The 10535-nt window shown below is 38.7% G+C and overlaps 1 long non-coding RNA gene across 1 annotated transcript; it reads right to left on the bottom strand.

Annotated features, from left to right (window-relative positions):
* Positions 1–8675: 8675 nt before the first annotated feature.
* LOC147753452 (uncharacterized) lies at positions 8676–9876 on the bottom strand. The gene is made up of 2 exons (XR_015311200.1): positions 9832–9876; positions 8676–9286 (listed from the first exon to the last, which is right to left on the bottom strand). It is a non-coding gene; the product is annotated as an uncharacterized LOC147753452 (long non-coding RNA).
* Between the last annotated feature and the right edge of the window lie 659 nt (positions 9877–10535).

The following is a 10535-nucleotide window of genomic DNA, read 5'->3' as shown; positions in this document are numbered from 1 at the left end:
CGTAAATAGAATTGAGTTTGCGCCTCAAAAGGCCTGCTGACATAGCTTCCCGTCTCCCACTCCAATAGTGCCTCTACGTCCGCGATCGTTTCTCTTTATCAGCCAAACAGAAGCCTGGGTCAATGAAACATAAACGAAATCGGAATCGAAATGCAATCATTGGTACGGTCATCGACAAAGAGGCACTTATTTCTGCGGTGAAACAAACGTCACGCCAGTCTTGCCAAAAAAAATTACGCCAGGTTACGCAAATACTATCCTGTAGCGGTTCGTCAACGCCGAGCCAAAATTCTCACTGTCAGTATGCAGATTGGACACATAACATGACGCTTGATCCGCCTTTTATTTGTTTGTTGAGGAGAATACCGGGAAAAGTCCATAGTGCACCTGGCTTTTTAATGATGATCAAGTCATACATCGGCCGACCAAAATGTGATGACAGTATTAATCAACCTAACGATCCTCTTGTTAATGTATCTGCTGTGTGTTCTGTCCGGCCCGCCAAACGACCAGGTGCCACAAAAATAGCATCGGGAGGGAGCGAAGTATGTTTACCTCAACTTCGCCGCAAAACTCGGGGCGCTGGGTGTTATTCACTCCTACTGATTAACAGACGATAACATTATTCCACGGTGGGAAACCTAATTTGACCGCTCACACATATACGTAGATGAACATGTACCCTTTCACTGAACATATTTCCAGAAGAACGCCTTCGATTGAGCTGATTCCAGTCTATAACTAGAGAAGATGAAATATCTAGGTATGCAAGACACCACTTTTATTTGTTAAACTCCTTATACTGAGCGAAGGTCGACATTGATATAAGCCAGTATTACCCAGTTAGTTCCAGTGTTCCGCCAGCAGACTAATACCTACCAAAGGATGTAAAAAACATCGAATAGGCTGATGACAATTGTCAATCAATGCTTGCGCCAAACGCTGCATCCCGCCGTGGACAGTGCCGTGAAAACAGGAGCCTTATTTCAAACAAAATTGAAGCGTTCACTTATAGCGGTGCAATTGGTGGTGTGGCAGGAGACTCAGATGTAAAAATGGTCGTTTAACTTTATTTTAAACAACACGTCACGCAACTGGTCAAATCTACAAAAATATTAGATTTTTCATCACAAGAAATCTAGAGGTTTGTATGAATCAATTGTTTTATTAGACATATGAATCGCCTGGACGTGCTATTTAAAAGAAGTATGTTAACCTTCTTCAAACTGTTGAAACACTTTTTTCTTGACAGACCCTGCCGCTACTTTCCACTCGAAGGAAACAAAATCTATGCTTCATCTGGGGTCTCAATCTTGCCGCAGCGAAGACTACGTCCAATTATATAAGTAAATCTTGTAAAGCACCTTTTTAATACCGAATTTCGCTTCCATCTGAGATACACGTTTAGACTAACTTTCAAAGTCATAAAAGACGTTTAGATTAATGCTGCTTCTGCTAATCCTATATGTAGTGATTTAGATATTGGAAGCAGAAAGGTTTTTGCCGTATTGTTATACACGTCACCTTTAAGCTGATAAAAATATATTTCAAGTTTGAATCTTGTGTCCGGCGTGTGTTGACTTGGTGGCCGGCAAGTATTTCATTTGTCCAATTTAATAGATCGAATTTGATCTTTGTCAATAAATAAGATAGCCTTGCTCCGTGTGCCGATCAAATCCGGCCTTTGTCACTGATTCCTGAATCACTTGTAGTCTTGTTAGCATTGAGTTCAATCTTCATAAGCGGAATGGCATCCGACACCGGAGTTAGTTGTCAGTATCGGACTCCGTTAAGGCTTCCTCTAGCATTTTCATTCACCGTGGAATCGCCTGTTTTAGAACGGCCGTACATGGATAGAACCGTCTGAGAAAGTCGAAAGCAGGGTCACCCTTTGATTATACTCAGGCTTACCTAGTGAACTTGTTTCGGGAAAGTCCTATTTTCGATTTTTTTTCTACACATGAATGCTGAAGGCTTTTACAATCTTCTATTCCGTGCGCAAGGGCTTCGGAGTTTTTTTTTTGAAGTTCGAACGTACTCACCATTCAATAATCGTTTTCGTTGCGTCCTCGACAAATTCAGATATGACTCTAATAGGCAGGGTCGCTCGTTGTACGAGTTTCTCCGACTGGCCTCTGCTGCTTATCATATTCTGAAGTTAACCATAGGCTATTGACACCTCCTATCAGTACTTTCTTACTATTATATAAGATCATGAATTTAGTTGTTTTCGGGCTCTTGAGATTTTTGGCGTACCAGTACGAAATGTGTGGAGTGCACGCATAGCTTCGTAACGTTCTTTATACCATCGGCTTCTTATTGGCGTGAATCAAATTGTGGCCCAGGCAGTGTGCTGCCATTACGCTGCTTAACCCCTCAGTCGCCTTACGATTTTTCCGCAAAATGAACCTTTTGTACGGAAATTTTCATCCGCGTAAACTTAACATCATTGTTGGCTCGATTCGTTTAATTTCTGCGGTGTTTGGCGTGAATTTATTTACCAGTGAAGACTTACTAGATAATAAAAGATAAGCTAGAAACGGAGTCATTAAATAGGCGAGTCACGAATTTTCCACGAAATCAACGTCAAGACTGTCGATAAAAATAAAAACTTGACGTTTCACTGGGAGAGTTCGTGAAAGAGTTACGGAATCCTACACGACAACTGTAGCGTGAAATATTTTGTAGTGGTACTTTTGTCCTCGCTTGGATTTTATAAAACCTGCGAATGCGCTAAGAATCGGTGCCTCGTTGGCCATCGCACTTCTATGACACGGCATTAGAGATCATTGAAATCATGACTTTTCCAATAGTAATCCTTTGTTGTTTGTGAGTGATAACTTTACATCATTTAATATCATTAAATGTAACCGTTACAGATTAATACAATATCATTGAACGGCTCAGTTGCTCTTGTAGTTCAATGGGCTGGGAACAACGAACATTCCGGAGTTTCAGTCAGTTCGTTCGCGGAGTACATAATCAGTAAATAGGATTCAGTAATTTCACTAAACGAATAGTATAGTAGCTATAAAAATGCGCCTCTTTTAAGAATTGTTGAAGCGTCTGATTGTGGCTAATCATCAGACCTTTGTAGCTCCTAATGAATCCCTCGTAGGTAGGCGTCCATTGCACAAATCCCTGAACAAAACCTTACACTTGCATACAAATTTAGTAACAAAAAACCATAACACGATGGCAAACGGTTATCTTCGTTCGACCACGATGCTAAATCGTATTCTATACAAGGATGAATCGCACTCTACCTTAAGGCTTCTTAAGTCTGCCATTTTCGTATAGTGGCTCGATTACTTTCCTTTTTGCGGAAAACGATGCTTGTATTAAAACATAGTTCCTTTTAAACACACCTATATGAATGGATACGTTCCATTCTGCCTAGTAGAGTTCAATTATTAGCTAATGGTGTTTAACTACGTGTGGTGGAAATAAAAATTTTATGAAATAGTCACCAATTTCGTTCCTATATCGGGACATTAAACTTCATGTTTGCTTATGGAGTGCCCGCATATGCACAGGTAAGTTGTAGAAAAAGCCCTGGGAAAACGTGTGTGAAGTAAGATTGAATATATATACAAAGTAGCAGTGAAATATGATTTAACGTCTATAGGAACCAGAGAAGTTACGAAGTTCAATTAGTCATACATCTTTAACCACTTATTCTGGCAGAAAATGACCAAAAAAGGACGCGAGGATTTAGATGGACATGGCCTTTCGGCTCAATAGGCTTAAAACAGACACAGCGGCAGACCAGCACCTTGTCCGCGTCATAGAGAAGACTGGCGAGATTGGCAGGACTGCTCCTAAGAGGATTCCAGTGGCAGATAGCATGACCCGGAAAACTTCCCCAAATGAGACCGGCAATTTTCTTATAGAGACCTTTCGCATTACAAGCTACGTGGGCACCGTACGACCTGATCATATGTTTTTCGACAAGTACATGGTCTCTTTAAGAAGGTCATACACATAGTGGCTCATCGTAAAGTAGTACACAAGGCGCTGAAGAATGTCGACAAGATGATTTCTTTTGCAGCGGCTCTTAAGAAACTACAATATGACATTATCGCAAGGCCAGAGTTATTAAAACTAAACGATGACGTTTGGATCGGTGAGAAAGAATTCTGCACATGGACTTCCCAAGCTTTGTACAAGCACTCGAAAGCCAGGGCGATATAACAGTCTCTGTTGATATGGCGTTCTGATAAGGAATCTAGCAGGAGACACATCTGCAAAGGCATTTTCTACGGCCATTGAGTAGACCAGGGTTGCCAAATACAGCTTTGTAGTTAGTAAACCTATACTGAACTTTGCTGGACGCTGGTCCGCGCTGGCGCGATATACTAACCACGAAGCTCCCAACAAATTCTCCTCTCACTTAATTAATCAGCTGAAAGTGTCATGACTACAGATGTTTAAAACACGTTCTCAAGAAATACAAACGAGAGCGCCCATCTTGCTGTAGCGGTGCTAAGGCGGATCATCCCGCAAATTCGAGTGGAGTTTTGCCCAGAGTACACAGAGGGGATAATGAGTGAAGGTGGCAGACGGAATCAGATTCCTTTTCCTTCTCTGTCGCGTCGGCCAGGCACTCAACAAGTTGTCGATTCAGGCGGTCGAATGCTACGGACCGAAATAGGTTTGAAAACGCTACGAACGCAGAGGACAAGACAAGATAGTGAAAGCAAAACAATGGCTTCTGCTTCCACAGGGAAACAGGACTCTGGCGGCGTCGAGTCCAGAAAATAACGATTATAGTCCTCTGCTTAAATATGGCAATCTTCTAATAATAATTAGTAGGCCGCACGTAAAGAATGACAGCCGATTGGCCTTCCCTGGACTCTTCAAGTAGCCACTATCCCAGCATGCAGTGCTATTAAATGAAAAGTTGGATTAAGAGTAAACTAGAAAGGAATAATAATAGTAAAATAATTAATTAATGTAAAACACGCTCACTGCCAGTCTGCAGTGTAACGGTTGACTTTTGCTGAGACAATTTGCACAACAGGGGATATCATTGTTTGGAATTTAGTCGAGGGTTTTTATTTCTGTACCAGTGTCCTGTATCTTGAGTCCGCGATGGTGAAAATGTTACGGAAACAGTAGATAGGCGCGTATTGCTGCTGGTAGATATTGCTTGAATAGGACTTATTTATACAAACGGTGTCACTAAGGCGTAACGCCAAAAGCGCATTATGACTTTAAACTTAAGTGTTTTTTTTCTTCTTCCAGTAATAGTCCTATATTTAGTAATGTATATATACTGCATTTTAGGTAGTAAGAGAATCTATTGTCAACAGCCAAGAAATGAACACCTTACGATTGTGCTCAGCTTTCCTCGACACCGATACCACTGAAGAAGTGGATGAATCGAACTAAACACGTCATGCTCATCTTAACACTATATTGTTTTCCAAGCCTGAAGTATAGATGCGTGTCGATAAGCGAGCAATTAAGAAATCTTAGAAGAGAAACATTCGTGTACATACTTGTCTAGCAGAGACGATTTTAGTATAAACTGATCATCAAACTGATGTGAGCGCCGAATGACTTTTGGCTTCAATGAGAAAATCGGTCAAGCGTATGAAACTCTAGAAATGTTTAACTGATATATATAGGAATCACGTGTATAGTGATGTTTATCAAATATAAGAGGATGCACGCAGTTATAACACTTAGTAAGTAAATGTTTGAAAAGATAGAATGTTTTTTAAGAATCTTAACATTCTATAGTTTCTTATAGCATGAATACTGTTATGTACTGATGTCTACCGATTCAATCCATACAATACAGATCGTTCGTTGCTTATCGAGTATAGTAATAAGCTCTGGCGACTACCTGACCGATGGATCTCTCGACGTTTCTAGCTGCTTACTGAAGCAGGTGAATGAATATGGTAAACTACACAAGAGCATGCAATTCTCAACCTAGGTAAGGTAACTTGTTCGATTTGTCCAAAATGTGCTCACGAAAAGAAAATATGGTAATGTTAGTAGAGCTTTCTATACGGTCAGCGTTTGAAGTCTGCTATTGGAAAAAAATCTTTTGCCAAATGTAATAAAATAACAAAAATTTGTTTGGCTCGACTTTGATGCATACTCTATATCAAAAAAGCGCATTGATAGGCAACTGTGAAATATGTAAAAGGGGGGAGCTGAAAGGCAATGACTCACTCCACAAGTTTTACTAGAAAAATATATGACATGCACATCTTTTATGCGTTTTGAATTGGGTTTCGGAACTCATTTGGGCGAAAATGTCTCATTATTTTTTAAGTTTAAAGAAATAGGTGTACGCATATGACATTTTACATTAGCCACCAGCTGTATCACAATGATCTTTATATCATAACAAGAGCCTTCAATAAATAATGATCAAGTATGCGACTTCCGTTAAATAGAATGATCAAATAAGGATAGTGTCTGAAAAGCCCACATGTAGAAATCAACAGAAAAAGAGTTGCGGTGGGTTTTATGTATTCCATCCATTCATTCCGAGGGCCCGGTCGGCAGCTCACTGCTTACGCACAATAGAAATCACCTCTTAAGGATGATCAATTTATTAGGCCGTTTCAATGGGTTTTTGCAATGCAAGAGCTTGTTAACATTGTAGCAGATCTCACCTCGACACCCGCAACTAGTTACACCGTTCGGATTCGCAAATCTTTTATTGTCTTTTACAACCCAATATAGTATAAAATGTATGGACTACATACTTGCTTTAAGCCATGAATTTTATGTTACGTGCTTCCGCTAAAATAACGGTAGATTGCTACCGCCAGTAGGAACAACGAAAACCGTAGCGGAAGATATGAGAAACTAGTTAGATAGTAGACAAGTCGACAAGGAAAAACATATGTTCACATGCACCTTTCTAACGAGTGAGTGATTTTTTGAAGATTGGTAAAGAATATTTTATGAAAGACTATGCTGTAAGATTAGTTCTACTTCCGCATACTCTTGGACATATTATTTTATTGTTAATGCTTAAATATAAGTTTTAAATGAACTAATGTTTGAGCGCAGTTGAAGTGCAGTTCAGATCGACGATGAGTACGGTGTTAAAAAACAATCTATCTTAATCAAAAGAACATTCAGGCAGCCAGAGCAAACACGCCAGCAGAACATGAGGGCCGATATTGAAATGTACGTGGTTTTTAAAAAAATATGCGTTTATAAAAGTGTTTTCAGTTAGTATACAATAGTACAATATATATTTATATATATATTGTAACGCTATTAGCAGTTAGAAACTCAGTTGGACTTGTCATATAGATCAGTCTATGGTATGTTACGTCCTTATTCGTTCACGAAAACATCCAGCCTTGGCGCATCATCGTCTTTTTTTCGTATCGGGTATGCTATTTTTCATTAAGGCACAATGAAATGCACACTTGACGCTCACCTCAAAGTGTCCTTAGGACGAACATTTTTTTTTTTTTTTACTGAACAATAAACTAAAGATAAATGCGGAAAAGCAGTAGAAAACTACAAAGAAACAACTACAATTTAATCAGATAGACTTCTGAGTCTAGAAGCTAAAATATATAATCATATTATATAGTATAAAATGTCAAAGACGATATATGATATTGCATCACCTTCGACAGTTCCGCTAGTTCTTGTAACCGTTGTTCTAGCTATGAAAATACTTTATATATATAAAAATGTTTTATATATTAGATAGTTAGATATTAAAAATAGAAAAGTACATCATTAGACCTCAAAAGTAGCATGATATTCTCTTGTTTTTTTTTTCACTCCATTGAGTTGCTGTTGAAATCTTCTACTATTAAAGCTGATAAAGATAGGCCCATATTTGGTTTTTGCGTTGCCTCCTTCGTGGATACTAGACAAGCTAAACACACAGGAGACTTTCGAATGACAAGTTCACCATCAAGTTACTGCTGCGGAACTAACTTTTCGCATCTATGTATTATGTTTGATGAAGTTTTGAAAATACTATCACTATATGATATTGTTCCAAATCAATTTTCAGTGTCTAAAATCAATTTTAAAAACTTATAAAGGCTTATAATGATCAGCTAAAAGATGTAAACGAAACAGTTCTACTGTTTCTACCTTGAAGTTTTCCATTCTGTACGAGAAATAGTAGACTACTTTGGAAATGGCTAAAAATCACTGCTCAAAAAATTATTCGCAGTTTCATTTTAGGGGATGTTGTTTGCCACGTGTTGGACTCACATATAGAAATTCATTTATACAAGCATTTTCTGGATAACGAATATAATTTGATTAACTAACACAATATATTGCTGGCCACTGTACAATGCAGAATCGGTATTGAGCATCGCAGAAAAATTTTGGCTAGGTCTGACACAGAGCTCTAAAACAATTTGTCGTACCTATATAAAAGTGTATTCTTCACAATATAGAGAGCAACGGTCGGCGATGACAATAATGGGCTTTAGTGCGATTGCGGTCTTCATATTATGAGGCGACCAATTTCCTTTTTTGTAGCGTTTGCGTAATAAATAGAAGCATCTGTTCCTGCAGCTATTGTCGCCACTAGCCCTTGTTTCATTCCACTGAAAAAATAGAGTGTAGCAGTGATTAAATATCATGGTACATTAGATAATGTTACAAATTAAAGTGAACCTTAAAAAGAAGATAGAAGAATGTGTCTAGATATAAGAGAATTTTTTAATTTGCCTTTTCCATCCGCTTTTATTCATCTATATAGTATATGTATTCATATTCACTGTGATGGCATGTAGATTAGCACAAGGTAGTTTGGTCAGAGACATTATCTGGGGCTGTTTCGGTATGCTGAAGAGTCCGCACTACATTCGACCGTTTGATGATCATATACATTAGATAAAGACTATAGGTACACGGCCTTTAAAGTGGTATTAGTCTATCTATCGTACACATACCGTTTTCAATTCAAATTCAAGCAGATTGAGATCTAGGAAAAAAACAGATTACATAATGGATAAATGGCGCGAAGGGTAAATATCTGCAGCCCTGATGTGGGCATTTCTTGTTCATGTTCTTTTCCTTCCGTGTCTTTGCTTCCTCTTGTGTACGTCAGCTGTAGATATCGGAGTGCGTAGTCTATCTCTGTGGAGCAACAATCACGTTTTGATTTTACGTACATTACCATGTTAACTCGATTGTTAAAGGCTTCAGACACAAGCTTCTGTCTGAGCATCCTCAAAGGCAGCCCATCGTGCAGCTTACTATTAAGCAGCTCGAATGTTCATCAAAATTCAAGATGCGGGTGGCACACGATGACCGCACACACTCCCTATGAAGTAAAAATAAAAGTGGAAGATTATTTAAATCCCAAAGTAGTTCATGCTAGCTAGATCTCCTAACACTACCTAATAGTACAGATGGTATTGCGCGTGAGCTATCACAGCACAGATATCCTAAAAACGGCCCGCGTACTGACTTTAGGGTTTTTGCCACTCAGTGGCTGCTCATCATCCTTTTCCGTTATTTCTAATTAGGAGACAGGTAATTACTAACGAAAACGTTTGTGAGTCGCTACTAAATACATAAACTAGTTCCATATGCGAGCTCTCACACGTTTCATTGGCTATTTATGGCTTGATGAAAATAGACGTTCACAGTTACTGGGGCCGAGTATTCGAGTATTTAGTTCGAAAAAAAAGGGAGTGAAAAAGGAAAAACAAGGAAGACGCATTTGCGCCTTGTAGCAGTAGAATCACATCAACATTACGTTTGGAGCTAAAATCCTCAATTATTTCAAATGAACACTGATAGTGTCAGGGGATAGATGCTGCGGTGCACAAAGTACTTACTGCGTGTTCACGTATGATTACTCACCATTCTTCATAGCTTAGCTCTAACCGAACTCAACTCTAGGAACGCCTGTATGAAAAAGATAGGTAATGGTTTGCAATTACTAGATAAGAGCAGCACCAATGTATTATATACATAAGGAACTCAAAAATGCCTGCTCATAGTTAGCCGTCCAAGGAGCCCTTCCGTGGATTGCCCTCTTTTCTCTATGTGAAATACACAGGGATAAAACGCTGGCAGGATTATGTGAGCAGCCTTATTAACGCTGGTTTGAGTCACTTTATGGGCAAACGAGGTTAATATTGTAAATACCGCCTTCAAATGCGGGTATATTCGCATTGCTCGTAAATACTACATCAATCCGTGACAATAACCGGAATGCTAATCCGAGTTTTGAAGGAAGACGTTTACCTAAATACGATTATGTCTCTAATAATATTAGGGCAATTTTTGAAAAATATGACTATATGAAATTAAAATCATGTACTCTGATTCTAATGAAGTAAAGATGTGGTGAACTAGTATCCTCTAACAATAGCTTATAAGGATTATTAGGTTCAGATATAATAAATACTTGAAATGGCAGTTAAAGACGCCAATATGTTTCTCTCGTTTATCATATATCCTAAGGGTATCAGATAATACAATGTTGTGTATTGGCCTTTAGCTGTGCTGACAAGCAGTTTAGTTTTAATCTCTTGGAAAAATGGCAACTTGGAAATTGCGAA

This window comes from Varroa jacobsoni, unplaced genomic scaffold (genome assembly GCF_002532875.2).
Source record: "Varroa jacobsoni isolate VJ856 unplaced genomic scaffold, vjacob_1.0 scaffold_477, whole genome shotgun sequence".
Taxonomy (NCBI): Eukaryota; Metazoa; Arthropoda; class Arachnida; order Mesostigmata; family Varroidae; genus Varroa; species Varroa jacobsoni.
Note: the sequence above shows the minus strand (reverse complement) of the source record. Positions and strands in the feature narration are given on the sequence as shown.